The sequence below is a fragment of the Danio rerio genome, chromosome 20 (assembly GCF_049306965.1).
Source record: "Danio rerio strain Tuebingen ecotype United States chromosome 20, GRCz12tu, whole genome shotgun sequence".
In the NCBI taxonomy this organism is placed as follows: domain Eukaryota; kingdom Metazoa; phylum Chordata; class Actinopteri; order Cypriniformes; family Danionidae; genus Danio; species Danio rerio.
The window spans coordinates 16,020,001-16,032,494 of record NC_133195.1 but is presented as its reverse complement, the minus strand read 5'-3'; the positions used below and the strand labels follow the sequence as shown (position 1 = coordinate 16,032,494).

At 35.2% G+C, this 12,494-nt stretch overlaps 1 protein-coding gene and 1 long non-coding RNA gene across 21 annotated transcripts in view; both read left to right on the top strand.

Moving 5' to 3' along the window:
• Nucleotides 1–12,494, top strand: part of suco (SUN domain containing ossification factor) — a 97,678-nt gene that overhangs the window by 4,658 nt on the left and 80,526 nt on the right. The window lies entirely within an intron of this gene.
• The window catches only part of LOC141379268 (uncharacterized), a 19,933-nt gene continuing 9,198 nt past the window's right edge, over nt 1,760–12,494 (top strand). Inside the window, exon 1 of the long non-coding RNA XR_012395782.1 lies at nt 1,760–4,162. This is a non-coding gene — a long non-coding RNA (uncharacterized lncRNA). The remainder of the gene's footprint in view (nt 4,163–12,494) is intronic.

The window sequence follows — 12,494 nt, the reverse complement described above, 5'->3', positions numbered from 1 at the left end:
ACCACAGAAATTCTCTGTTAAAACCTCGGTAGAAAATGTATTTTATAACATCCTCATTTAGATAGACACTGTCAAACATTCAGCCCAAATGGAGAGACCTAAAATAATTTTTTCCCTAGGCTATATGACACTTGATAGGTGATTCTTCTTTATTTAAGAATGTTGCATATTAAATCTTAAGTATAGTAAAGTGTTAAGTATTTCAGCACATAAGAGCAAGTAATAAAATATAGCCTATATTTTGTTGCGCTCAGCACCTATCCACTAATAAAGCTCTTTATGTATTTAAGAAAAAAGCCTAGCCTACAGAAAAAAAGGTCACCTAGTTTCTGCTTTCACTCAACCAAAAAATGCTGTTTGCTTGATTTAATTAATAAAATCCTATAAAAATACTTTATAAATAATATTTCACACTTTCTCCGGTGTTTATTGTTTTTAGAAAATATCTTAAATTTTTTTTTTAGATAGGCCTTTGTAAAATTAGTTTATTATGGCTTTAAAACGGTTTGATTTATGTATTGTACATACCTAAATTGTTGTAGCTAGCTTTTGTTAGTTTTATATTCGTTTATTTATTTAACTCTGTTTTTATTATCCGATATGCCTATTTGTAATTCTTTAAATTATTGCAATATCTTAGGCTATTTTACTAAGATATGACACTATTGTGTTGAGTCTACAAAAGTGGACACGTCATTTGTTAAGTTTTCTGTCTTTCTGTTGTATTTGTGTATTATCTCCAAAATAAATAAAGAAAAGAAAAAAAGCCGCTCGCGGCATAAACAGAGCTGTGAAGGGAGCGCACTTTTGCTCTGTGTCACACACACATACAGGCATCTAAACGCGCACAAACACACCTTTTAAACTTGACAAAAACTCTCGACAACTTTTACTGCCGGCTGTGTCTTCAATATGGTTTAAAGATTATTATGCGTTATTGAAACATCAAGGAGGACGCAGCAAAGAAAAATCACTTATAAATTAAAACTTTATTATTTTATGCAACAGCCTTAGATTCAAAAGGGAAACATAAGGGCAATTATAGGCAAAAAGACCACAGCCTATAAGGCTAGATGTTGTTTTTTTTCCCTTATTTATTGATTTGTTTGGCGCATGTACTCGTGTGCGATCGGAAAACTGTGTCCGCACTACGCCTTTCCTTTCACTCTGCCCCGAAGCCCCAGCTGGCCTTCTTTGGCCCAAGGTATTCGGCCGGCTGAAAAAGGCTGGCCGCTGGCCCCAAGAAAGCCCCGATTTGGCCCGATTAGGCCCTGAAAGTGACAGAGGAAACGCAACTGGCCTTGGCTTGCCCTGGCTCACTCGCTTTAGGCGGGATAGTGGAAACGCAGCTCATGATTTCCGGCTACTTTCACAATTTTGCTGATGGCCTTTACGTTCGCACAATTTTCAAAGAAGAGTAAGCCGTTAGTTCATATAAGTAATGTAAAGCCACATGTAAACATGGTTCATTTTCTGTTTTTATGCACAACATATTCAGCAAGAAACAGGAATTGCAAAAAGTGGAATTGCAGTGTGAAAAAGGTATTGACAATGTCAAAAGAAAATCTGCTCAAAATACATTTAAAGTTTACAAATGCAGTACTATTAATGGAATTAAAACATTACCGTGCATTAAGAAGTAAGGACAGCCTTTAATGTAGATAATCGTGGGGAGTTTTATTTGTTAATTTACACCGTAAATGTGTTTTAGGACCCTGAGAATGCAAAGCTTCTGGAAACAGGTTTTGAAAATGAACACGTTGTTGTCTCAGTGTACACTACAAACAGCAAACAATGCCGCATTATTAGTGGTCTTCATTGGTGAATCCATGGGAATGGGGATCGTTTTAAAAAATGCTGTTATACTTAGACAGTGTTGTTGTTGCATAAATGTACCTTGAGATAAATATTATCCATGCACTGTGACACAGTAGAAGAGGCCAAATAATAGAGAACCCATGCCTAATGTTGCACTTCGGCTGTCATCTTTCCGCATTTAGGGTTTCAGGTTCTGGGAACCAGAATGGAGCTCTTGTTTGGATGCATAATTACAAAAATAGTTTGAATATTCAGTTACTTTTTATTGCCCTTTGGAAAGCAAATAGCTTAACTTAAAAACAGTTCCTGTGTTTAATGACATTTTACTGATAATGTTTACATGGAAAACTCGCATCACTTGCTCATACAAGACAGATAGGTTAAATTTCCAATGAATTTCCCAATCAGATTTGCTGTATTTGAACAGCATGTCATGTGTTTTTGTATTTGAATGATCAGATATGCCGTTGTAGGAAGATGAGCAAAGTGGGTTTATTTTTCTGCTAGGTTGTCTGACCACGGAGGCCTCTCAGTGACTGGTGGTTTTCAGCTTTTTAGTGTTTTTGATTCGTAAAAAAGGAAGATTTTGAAATCTATACCTGTGTTGTTGTAAGCTAAATATTAAAAGGTTAAATTTTTCTTTAATGCAAGTCAGCAGTAATAGGGTTGCATGATTTTGGGAAAATCTAACATTACGATATTTGTTAGTCACTAATGTATATTGCAATTCAAATACAATTTCACTAGATGACTTGTATATCCATTTGGAAAGAATGTATAATTGGTGTGTGTGTGTGTGTGTGTGTGTGTGTGCATAGAATCTAATAATCAAAGTAAAAGCATAGATAAATACAACAAAGAAAAAGTTAGTTAAAACAAACAGTGTTTTATTTTTTTAAAGTCCAACAGTATTTCTTTATTAGCGTTACTAATGTTACAATTTCTTATGCCTGACTGCTTTTTAAATCCTCATAGTCATGGGCTTCTAATCACATGCAAATGAAAGATTATAATGTTCAACATTGACATAATAATAGAGTTAACATTGCGGTGTGACTATTGTGATCTATTGTCATGTTGATGCTGACACGATATATTGTGCAGCCCAAATATATTGGTAACTAACTAAGACAATTTTGTGTTAACTAACTGTTTTACATTTTGGTGTAATGTACATTTTACGTTTTGACTAGTAAATGCAATCTCATTCGATTGTAAATTGATCTATTTACACCCCAGAGCAGGGTGGTTCTTTAACTTTTTGGAGTGCTGGAAAAGCTAATAATCCAAAACTATAACTTCTCGTAAAATCTAGTTGTTTGTAATACAATGACTTATTTTTTTTTCCATAGAATGTGTTTTTACAGAAGACAGGCAATTTAAAATGGCTCTGTTTAGAGTGAATAAAGTTAAAACAGTGTGAGAAACACACAGCCTGCAGTTATGGGCAGGACATGGCGCTGCTTTGGCATACTTTCAGACCCACAGCCTGAGGTTCTTCTCCTCTCTCCCTGCTGGCCTTTTTTCTCTCTTCTCTATTCTTGTTTTTCCATCTCCTGTCTATTTCCTTCCTTGCTGTTGTGATTGTCTTCCTCCACGCCTCCTGCAGCTTTCTCTGAAAAATCACAAATTCTTTTTAAAAGCGAGAATAACTTTATACAACACAACACTTTAAAAATGCAGTGCTTTGTTTAAAAGTTGCATCGCAAAGACTTAAGGTGCGCATTATAGATGAATTTAAGCAGTCATTCTATCCTCATATTTCCAGAGAACAGGTTGTGGTAAATTGTCTGCATAAGTGAAAATCAATCCTCATTTTCATTCTCTGTGAACAGTGTCAGTGGGCTTCATACCTGTTTTTCGTTGCTGTGATTGGCTGCCTTTATTGCACCTGACCTTATGCTTGCTCTTTCACCGCATGTTAAGTTATTTTTATGCGTAAAGGAAAATGTCACCCAAAATTGAAAATTCTGTCATTAAAAAGTTCAGATTGTAATATATTTCTCATTTAAATATAAAACAATTTCATAAGCAACACTCAAACTGTGGTAAATTTGGTGTCTTATCAGCAGTAAATGCTTTTTAAAAACATTTCATGTATATTGAAGACACACTTAGACTGCTTAAGTGGACAAATGGTACCATTTCTTTCCATAAAAATTATATATTAACAACGGCAGCATGTTGACAATAAGGCACAGAACAATCTGTTTAAAACCGTGAAGAACAGGCAAAATTTTTATCTTTATTTCAAAATCTCTTGCACATTCTTACAACTCATACCCTCTCATTCACACACATACACCATGGACATTTTAGCTTGCCCAATTCACCTATAGCGCATGTCTTCGAACTTGTGGGGGAAACCAGAACACTTGGAGGAAACCCACGTAAACACGGGGAGAACATGCAAACTCCACACAGAAACGCCAGCTGACCCAGCCGAGGCTCAAACCAGCGACCTTCTTGCTCTGAGGCGACAGCACTACTGCACCCAAAACGCCATTATATTAGCTGTCAAAACATGTGCATGACTGCATAAATCGAAAATTGTGCATGTCTATTATCATACACAGATTGTAATAAAGCTGATACCTTAAAATATTACACGTTTGTATCTAAAGTACATATAAATTAATGTTCTCTCCAAAACCTTTGGAGGAGTTTTGTACTTCATTTCAGAGTGAAAATTGCTTAAGTTTTATTTATATATTTGAAACTTTTAAACTTAAATATATATTATATATTTTTTTTATTTGTATTTTTTTAACTCTTACTATTTTCCCAAGTTTATCTACCACTGTAAGAAAATATCAGCATTCGATACATACCTTAAGTGTTTGCTTGAAAAGACCCATTTTGAAGAATGTAACGATTCTGAGTTTATTTAAATCGTCAATAACCAATTCCAGCTAATTGAGTACTCCACGTATGAAGAATGGACCCCTGGTGTCTCTAACATACATAAATTTACCTGCGTGTTTGCAAGATGGAAGTCGTATGACATCTTCCTTATCCACCATAACTGATGTTGATGTTGGAATGCTGGGCCACCAAATTGATCAACAAAAGCAATGGTAAAATTTTTTTTGTATAAAAATGCACAAAAAGCACAAAAGGCTCAAAAATGGGCAAAAAGGTGCAAATGAATTTTACCCAAATGGAGGTTAAGCAAAATAATAAAAATTGCGTCAACAACAATAAACAAAATCAAGATCACAGAAATGTTCGCTGCCCTCCGCTTTTCCTGACCTCCTATTTATATTGTCGCACCTCTCCTGACCAATCAGCTGTCTGGACCCAAGCGGACCTAATGAAAATGACAGGCGTAGAGAATCTCCCAAGAATAGGAGGAAACAATATGCGTTTCCTGACATAAAAACACAAACAATTTGATCTACTGGCGTAACACACATCTTAGAAAGGCTATGCAAAGTTTTTGAAAATACAATTGGATTTTTAACAATCACAGAAAACATAGATGTCTTACTGTGCTTTCACACTTAAGGCGTCGAGAGCATCAAAGTTTGTTCTGGCCACCCTGTTGACAACGATGTCTGCCATCACAGCTCCAAGAACGAGAGCGTCAAAATTCGCTACATTGATCTAGTTTTTAAAGGGACCGTTGCAGCACATCTGCAAATCAGTTACATTCCCGCATAAAACATGCTTTCTAGCATGAAAATGTTTTTAGCAAATTCATTTAATTATAATAGATCGAGTTGTGTGGGGTGTGGCTTTGCTCCACTTATCTTATCTCACTTACTCCAGCTTTTTTATAGAACAAAATATATATAACAATAATGTACATCAGTAACTCACCAGTAACTTTTTATTAATGTATGTCCCTGCAAGAAAACATTGTAAATAACTAGAAATCTGGCAGCCACAACAATCCAACCCTTGGTTCACTGGACTGTGTTCTCTGAACTCTTCTCAACAGCTCATTACCATAAAGCTGACTTGATTTCAGCTCTCATCGATGCCCACAACGGTGAAGACGTGCTGCATCTCTTCTTGCTGGTTATCACCGCTGTCTCACATGGAAACTGAATGACTTTTGGCTGTGACACTCTCGCTGCTTTTGGTGTAAACGCAGTTACTCCACCTCTTTATTCACCAGTATTAGTGGTCTTGTGATAGGACAGACATAAGCTTATCTGAACATCTTCTTGACCACATAAAGTGATGACGTATGATAAGGGGCGTGTCTTGGGAGAAATCTGATAAGCTCCACTAATTAGCTAGTTCATAACTAGTTCCTAGAGACTGTTAACATTTTACCTGATAAGCATCTCATACTCTGAATGGCCCATCACCCTTTCTCTGTCATGTGGCTGGGCTATAGGTTGCCATGGAAACATCCTTCAGTCATTGGGTTCAACTTCTCACTTGGCTTTGAGATGGAACAAAAACATAATTCCGCTTAGGGCAGTTTGTCATGGTGCAAAACACAAAAACAAAGACATCAAATCAAGCCTGGTTTTTAGGTGGGATGTGCCAGTGTAGCTGCTTGTGAAAATCATCTGATAATGTTCAGATGTTGACTTCATTAACTCTAACAACTTTGATGCCAACATACTAGTCATTTTAATATTTGTTTGTTATATCAATGCGAGCACTTTGATTATCTTATGTAATATGTCTGGATACAAGCAAACCCTTCATGGGTCCTTTTGTAGGTACCAGAGCTTGGTAATCAGGGGAAGTTCAAGTTCCCAATATTACTGAGTAAAGCCCCTCCATAATAACCACACTCTGGCTTTCTGAGGCTGGCTTATTTTCTGTTATTAATAGACTTGAGGGAATGCTGTTATGTGGCAAACCTCTCTTCTGCAGACAACCTTTGTGTTCACTCATCTTACATGTAAATGCAGGCTGACATTTTAACTCTTATGTGTTGGTTTTTGAGTGCTGCAGGGCTGCCGGGTTTTTGTAGGCCAGCGAAGGTTGCTTTGCTACATTCTGATTCAGTCGACAAAATCCCAGTAATGTTTTCCAGTGGCTTTTACTTTACTGCAAGAGAAAAATGCAGATATTCTTTACAAAAACTATATGATTCTTGATCTATACCATTGTATTTATCTTTTCAAAATAACACAACTTTGTGAATTTTAAAGCCTCAATACAATCATCAGAACTTGAAGCTAAACCTAAAGAGCAACATGTTTGTATGACTTCAAAGACAACACCACAGTTTTGCTGTTTTGCTTTTTGTGACCCTTTCTATCTCATGGTGTGGTGCAGTTCAGTTTGGGCTCATCTTTGGGGACTTTCAGTGCATTCTATACCTAATATCTGGTACTTTTTTAGTACCAGGCTTCAAGCAAAAGGTTTCAGTTTTTTTTTTTTTAGAAATTGTTAACATTATGGTATTTGTGATGCAGCAACTCCAGAGACTGTTGTGTATACCATGATTTTATATAAAATTCACTTTAATGTGTGATATGACTAAAGTAGCCATAAATATTTTCTTAATTCAAATGAGTAGTGGAAACAATATTGCATATGTCACCGATATGTCACGACTGAACAAGTGTGTTTGAAACGCTGCAACAAGCTAATCGCAAGAGGATGTGATATAAAAAATATATGTATCATTTAATCTCCTCCGCTTGCAACAAAAATGTGACTGCTGTCTGTGTGTGATCGTCTTACTAGCCAATTAAGTGAGCACACTTTCGTTCTACACAATCAGAATTGCGCATATAAACTATTCAAAACGCCCACAATGAAAAACACACAAGTGAGAAAAAACTTAGGAGTGGCGTGGTGGCATTTGCAGCTTCAGAAGCATTAATAGATAAATTAATAGCTATCAAAGAAAAAAGGGCATCGGTAACATGGGAATATTTTGGTGTTGAAGTCAGACACTGAACAAAAACTGGTCATTTGTAAGAATTGTTGCCAATGCGCGAGGAAATACAATTAACAACCTGCACCTAAAAAAGCACCACAGGCATGAGGAGTGTCTTGCTCCAGTCAATTGAAAGTATTGTCAGTGACTCTATCCAGTTGCAAGCAACAGCAAATTACAATTTCAGAGTTGTTTCAGACATGTTATTTTGCTGAGTGTTCTGTATTTTATAATTGTTATTTTTTTGGTTTTATAATAAGCTACACTATCTCCCTAATTTGAGGTTAACATGTTTAAAGAAAGGTACGGTCATTTTATTTGTGTTTACTGTTTGTTCTAGAGAAAAATTAGTGTTTGATTTCTGAATATTTAAAAACAAGTTGAATAAATGTTTAACCTAATATCTTTTTAGTTCATTTTTTTAACTAACACTGCATGCATTTCAGCAGTTAGAATGCACCATACAAATTATTGAGCTGAAGCTTGACTACAAAATTAAATCACAAATCAAATTGAAATTGCAACATCTGCCAAAAAAAATTTGCAATCAGATATTTTCCCAAATCGCACAGCCCTACCATACACAAACACACTGCTGATGTTTGTTTCGAGTGAATCATTACTACGAGCATTATTTACGGCTGTATTGTCGGTTCACACGGCCAAACTGTTTTTATACCACCACAAGAAAAAGGCACCCGTGGCATCATAGTGGTCAATAGAAGAGGAACAGATCCAGTGAGAGCTGGATGGAATGACCCAGAAAGAAAACGTTTTTCAGTAAGCAGTTGAGGCAACATATATCATAATCCTAAACACTTTACTAATCTGCAGTTGAAATGCAAATCGAGGCATAGTGAGCCAAGCCAAACCTGTGACAAACCGGTGTCAAACCTTACCATTCCGCACAGTAGAAAATAGCTTTAAATGGCAGGCAGGTACTAGTTTGCAATGTCACTTTGTAAAGAAACAGTTCAAAACAGTCTTTTTGCTTTGCATTTTTTATGCATAACTAACATTACTAAACCAGACTATGTTTGTTTTTGGTCACATTTTATTTTGATGGTCCATTTGTTGAGCTTAAATTACATTGCATCTACATGCCAACTTATTCAATTGTTTCAATGCTTGCTGTAATACTGTGCAATGCAATGAATATCTCAATAAAAAATAAAAAAAACTTTTAAAACAATTGTTTCAATGTAAAAAAAAAAAAGTAATTTTGGCCTCGATCATACAGGTATTCTGATTAGTTGTCATCAATCTGATGCAACTTTTATTATTTACAATATAAAAATGTAATTAAAAGTTTTGGATCAATTAAACTCACTTTATGAAATATCTATCCTATCTATAATGAAATAGATAACTATTATCAGTTAGACCAGTTTTTTTTTTACATTTTTAATATGTATGTATGTTTTATTTTTAATTTTTTAAAAACTAAATTCATTTAACAAATACTTATTAATACTATATAAATGAATGCCTTTTTATTAAAAACTTTATCCAAAGCATTAGGAATTGATGACGCACGAAAAAAAAAAAATCATAATCCAACACATGCATCACTCTTATGCCATGTTTTCGAGGATAGATTTGCATCTGTGAATGTGTCTTGAAATACTATTATAATATTATTATAAAAATCAAATGAAAGACTATACACATTAAAAGATAACATTCTCAAAGGTGTATCTTATGGAAAAACGACAATTTACAGGCACTGCATGGTTTTTGGTTTTAAAAGAATGAAACAGATTTAAAAAATGTCTAAGTTATAGAAGAAAAGTTAGGAATTTTGCAAAAGAAAAGATTGAACATATCGGGACTGTTAAAAGAACATTCTACTTTATATATTAAGTTGAAGTCAGACTTATTAGCCTCCCTGCCCCTCCCCCCAGCTAAAAGTGACATTTAAAGGCTTAACTAGGTTAATTAGGTTAACTAGGCAGGTTAGGGTAATTAGGCAAGTTATTGTATAGTGATGGTTTGTTCTGTAGACAGTCAGAAAATATATAGCTTGAAGGGGCTAGTAATTTTGACCTCTAAATGTCTTTAAAAAAATAAAAAACTGCTTTTATTCTAGCTGAAATAAGAAAAATAAGACTTGCTCCATGAGAAAACATCCTGCTGTTTATGAATGAGGAGGCAAAAAGAATGAGTTGTTTAGTTTCACCTCAAACTGCTCAGCACGCTCAAAAGGTTAAACTAAAATGCACGACTCATGTTGGTTGCACCCAAGATGCACAATGAACCTAACACGCCATTCTTTTAATCCAATGTTTGCGAAGTATATGAGCCAACCGCAGATGCTTTGTCATGTTGGTCGTGACACCCTGCTTTATAACCTATAAGTTTATAGAAATAAAGAGGAATTAAACTGAATTTGTATGAGGCTGAAGTTTGTCATATTATTGTGCAAATTATCATTGCAATTATTAACATTTTTATGATTAAATAATTATGAGTGGTTATTACAGTTTTCTTTTATTGGTTTGGCTTATTTCTTAAAACAGAAATTACATTCTCAAAACAATATGGACAAACCTCCAAACCACTTGGCAATTGTTCACAACAGAATTGAATTTCTCATTCTTTTCATCAAATTGCAAATGTCTACGTACATCTTTGCAAACGATTAAGTACAGATTTAGCCCAATTTCCAAGTGAATAGATCTTGTTGATCTAAACTGATTGTTATTTCTCAGTCTAATGGTTGTTCTCTCCAAAATGTGTCCGCGTCATTTCATTTTATAAGTCATTACATGCACAATAGTCTGTTTAATTGTCAAAATTAGTCAAGACCATAATACCATGAATACTGTACAGTCTGTGAATCCTGGGAACATTTGATCATTGTAGGGGGGATGGTTGTGACATTCATGGCGTTTCTTCCCTCGTTGCATTGCAAGGGAGAATACGCTGTGATATGGACAAGAATCTGTGGCCACACAGACTACAGCAGGCGGATGGTCAGAAGGGTGAGGACGGCAGACAGTGAAGAACTGTCATGAAACTCCAGCTTTATTTATAGCACTCTAGTTTTTTGTTTGTGTTTTTATATTATAGTTTATTATGCTGTAAACTGTTTCTTTTGCTTTGAATTATGAAAGTTACTTTGTGCATGGTTAATTATTAAAATTAAAAAAAGAAGTTACCATTTTCTTGGCAGTATGAGTGCAATGTGTGACGTTAAACCTTGGAGGCTACTCGTATCCTAAAATCCTATTTCTTTTTTTCAGTTTTATACACAATTGTATTCTGTTTGCTAGACAAAAACAGTACAGTAACCATTGTCACTGAAGGACTGGGCTAAGACTGTAGGGTGGACATGATGGATATTTTAGTGGTCCTCTGCGATAGTGACAAACATCTAAACATTTTGACTTACAGTGCTTACACAATGCCAAAAGGACGAAGCATTTTGAGGGCACTGACTATAAATGAGAAGGAAATTTAGTTTTGACACATGAGTGAATTGTTTTGGGAAAGGTATGAGCTGTTGCAGGTGAACCATGGTGTTGTGCCGAACCATCCACATTATTTTGGCAAAAGCACCAAGAGTGTCGAGAATGTCCGATCTGTTTCAAGAAGTGAGCCAAAGCAGTTGAGAAGAATATTTGGCTTTTTTGTGGCACTGATTTTTATATGGGAAAGGAATTGAGTTTTGATGCATGAGTGAACAGTTTTTGGAGAGATATGAGCATTTGCAAGTGAGCTATAGTGTTGTGCTAAACTGTAACACTGTTTTGGCAAATGATCTTAAAATTTTGAGAATGTAATTTCTGTTTCAAGAAATAAGCCAAACCAATGGAGAAAAACTGTATTACCAACATGTGCACAAGCTAATACCAATGGAAGTTAATCTTCCTCTCAAATAGCTTGATGACATCACTCTCATAGTGCAACACATGTCATTCCCAATGATGCTCATTTTGAAGCTTCTGCCAGCCTTTAGTCAGACTTGCAGCTGGATCTGCATGGCACGTATAGCAGCACGAGGCTGATGATAATGATTTAGAGGGATAATACTTTCAGGCCCCTGAGTAGTAAGCACTGATGTTATATAATAGACTTTTAGATAAGAAGGATTGAGTTAAGAATGCAGCTGGTCTAAGCTTTGTTTGCTTGGTTGTTATGCTATTGTGTCTCATATTGTATCAAGTAGTTGCTTCACTATACATTAAAAGTGACATCATCATAGACTATAGGTAGGATTTAAAGTCAATGATCCATTCTTGCTTATGTAATGTTTGGGTTTTATTGTATATATGGTTTGTTAAGTAAGATATCTCTGGCCTGTTTCCTCATCTAACCGGTTCTTATTATGTGCCCTGAAGACAGAGACCACTTGCATTTTGTAACAGTTAACACTCCACTCTTGTCAGTTTTCAGTTCACGGAACTTTCTCATAATTGCAATTATTTTAATATATCAGAAAGTAAATGAACATTGATGTCTCTTTTAAGGTTGCTAAAGTAGTGACAGTTTTATGCAGACTTTAATTTAAGGGATACACAGAATTTTTTTAATTATCTGAAAGTGGCATTTTTATTTTTCAGCTGAAAAAGAGAAAAACAGCCTAAAATATGAGTGGTTTCACGGTATGAATCAGGTTTTACAGCATATTTGTAAAGTACTATGTAACTCATTGTTTTTAATGTTTGTTGCACTGACCAAGCAAATGAGCAGCAGCGCAGTTAAAACTAGATTCTTAAAGTTTGAGAACAAACTTTGAGGCTGGCTTGTGAAAGCCTGACGGTAATAGTTTATTTAGTTTAAACAGTTTTAAAAAGTAAGAAAAGATAGATAGATA